This window comes from Zingiber officinale, chromosome 1B (genome assembly GCF_018446385.1).
Source record: "Zingiber officinale cultivar Zhangliang chromosome 1B, Zo_v1.1, whole genome shotgun sequence".
NCBI lineage: Eukaryota > Viridiplantae > Streptophyta > Magnoliopsida > Zingiberales > Zingiberaceae > Zingiber > Zingiber officinale.
In genome coordinates, this window is record NC_055986.1 from 45,955,541 (window position 1) to 45,957,400 (window position 1,860).

A 1,860-nucleotide genomic window follows, 5' to 3' on the forward strand; every position below is an offset into this window, starting at 1 on the left:
AGCTAATTCTACGTGAGACGTCTCTTGTGCTTATAACCGTCCTTGTGAGATTGATAATCTTTTCTTATTGACGATAAAATCATGCACTTATGGTTGAGTAACATATTTTTGGTGTCGTTATCGGGGACTGTATCTATAACATTAGAGATAATCATTTGAGTTAGACTAAACTTTTCTTTTCTATTATATAGTTGTAACTAGTCTTAGAAATTCTATGTTCACAATCTTACCTTGCATTTCTTATTACTTTTTCTGCAATTTTCCTTATTGCAATTCAAATTATGCATTTTATATTTTTAGTATTCTAGTGAGAAAATTTTGTGAAAAAAATACTTGTGATCTTGTTCATTGTATGTGAAGATCTAACTTTGCAGGTGATTTGTTACCTTTTGATCCGGAAGTTGATAGAACCTTTCATAGAAGAAAAACCTCACAAAAACATCTAAAAGAACAAGAACACTCAAATATGGCAAACAAACCACTAAAAGATTATGTAGCACCATATGCAAGAGGACTTCGTTCTAGCATCACAAGGTCATCTATTGAAGCCAATAATTTTGAAATTAAGCCTGCAATAATCACTATGGTACAACAGAATCAGTTTGGAGGTGGACCACACGAAGATCCTAATCAACATCTTGATGTTTTCTATGAAATATGTGGTACAATGAAAATGAATGGTGTTCCAGCAAAAGTAGTGTGATTATTATTATTTGGGTTTTCTTTGAGAGATAGAGCCAAACAGTGGCTAAATTCTTTGCCTGCAAATAGTATATCCACTTGGGAACAATGTGAGCAATAATTTCTGGACAAATTCTATCCTCCAAGTAAAACTGCTCATATGAGAAATTTGATAGCAAGTTTCAGACAGTCAGACTCTGAATCATTATTTGAAGCATGAGATAGATACAACAATATGCTTAGATAATGCCCACATCATGGACTAGAAAAATGGCTAGTTCTACATATGTTTTATAACGATATCAACTATCATACAAAAGTGTCTCTAGATTCTGCAATCGGAGGGCACTTATGAACAAAAGCCTATATGAAGCCGAGAACATTATTAAAAGTGTATCACAAAACCATCATCAATGGGCAAGAGAAAGAAGTGGAGGCTATTCATATACAAACCCAATTAAAGCATCAGGAAAATTTGATGTAGATGCAATTACTTTGATGTCTGAAAAACTGGATGCTCTTACTAAAAAGCTGAAAAATATGGGAACAAATTCTAGAATAGTCAATGCCATAGTGTGTGTTTATGAAACATGTGAAATCATAGATCATGCTCAAGATTCATGCCCATTGAGAGCCATCTCTGCACAAATTAATCAACTTGAGTAGTGTGATGCTATCATGAGTTATAATCAGAGACAGAATAATTCATACTCCAACACATACAACCCTAGTTGAAAGAATCATCCAAACTTCTCTTATCATAATAATCAAGAACAAGGACCATCCTCGGGGGCTAGACCAAGCTACCAGCCTAGGCAACAAAACTTTCAATAACAACAACCTTCTCAAGGCTACCAATTTTCTAAATTGGAGAAAATGCTTGAAGAAGTCATTTTTGGTCAAAACGAATTAAAGCAAAAAATCAAGCTGTTAAATCAGAGAATGGATAATTTAGAGAAACACCAGAAAATGCAAGATATCCAAATTGCCCAAATAGCTTCTTCATCTTTAAGAGCACTAGGTCAATTTCTAGAAAATCTGATGTCAATCCAATGGAACACTGCAACATAATTGAGCTTAGGAGCGAACGGACCTTGGGAGATCCTCAAGAGATTACTCAAAAAGGGATGAAAATTCAAGAAGAGTTCTCTCCTCCAACACTTAAATCAGTTCAGATTC

The 1,860-nt window shown here is 34.3% G+C and overlaps 1 non-coding gene across 1 annotated transcript; it reads right to left on the reverse strand.

The window, feature by feature from the left end:
- Positions 1–838: 838 nt before the first annotated feature.
- On the reverse strand, positions 839–945 carry LOC121994264. Its single transcript, XR_006115663.1, has one exon. It is a non-coding gene; the product is annotated as a small nucleolar RNA R71 (small nucleolar RNA).
- Positions 946–1,860: the final 915 nt, after the last annotated feature.